Source organism: Buceros rhinoceros, unplaced genomic scaffold (genome assembly GCF_000710305.1).
Source record: "Buceros rhinoceros silvestris isolate BGI_N320 unplaced genomic scaffold, ASM71030v1 scaffold6827, whole genome shotgun sequence".
Lineage (NCBI taxonomy): Eukaryota > Metazoa > Chordata > Aves > Bucerotiformes > Bucerotidae > Buceros > Buceros rhinoceros.
The window spans coordinates 43,867-44,686 of NW_010421509.1; positions in this window are offsets into that span (position 1 = coordinate 43,867).

Below are 820 nucleotides of genomic sequence, written 5' to 3' on the forward strand. Positions count from 1 at the left end.
CGCTTGCTGTGTGGCCAATATTCTGAGCAAGGAAGGAGGGAGCCATAATCACTTGAGCTGTTCCCGATACACCCATCTGCAGTCTGGAGCCTAAGCACCGGCACGGCAGCCTTTGTTCAGAATTGTATCGTACCCTGAATCACAGAGATCCCTGCGGAAGGCCGGGTGCTGCAGCAGCATTTAGCATTCGGAATAACCGTGTTGAGCAGCATGAGGCGCTATCTGCGCCCTAAACTACCTTTAACAGCTTTGTCTGTATGCTCTTTACCAGAAGATTTGTTTATCAGCAATCTACAACTCAGAACCGGGGCAGCATTACAGGAAATGCCACTTTGTGTTATAACCTTGTTGAAACAACATCTCAAAACTCGAGGAAAGAAGTTCAGATGCTCGATTCCCTTCAAACCAAAGGCGGCGGCAAGCAGAAAGGCTCTCCCCTCACAGCCGGCCACTGAGATTTTAAATAACGTTACGGACCTGTACGGCTGTACTTTGCTCTGCGGAAAGGCAGATCTGGCTTTCTGCCAAAGCCCTTCAGCAGAGCTCTCCTCCACGGTTCCTACTGTCGAGGTGCTACCAAACATCCAGAGAACCTCACCTACATGCTCCTCGACTTGCGAACAACGTTTGGGCTCTAGGTTTTATCTCTGGAGTGATCAGAACACGCTTGGTTTATGCTCCAGCAAATATAAACAGAAGCACTGCTATGCACACCCTTCGGGGTTCACAGCCGTGACAGGCTTTTGTTTCCTCTCGGGCCTTGCTGTTTGCTTGTTGAATGTGTGTTTTAATGAAACTGAAGCAGAGGAGTGCCAAGAAG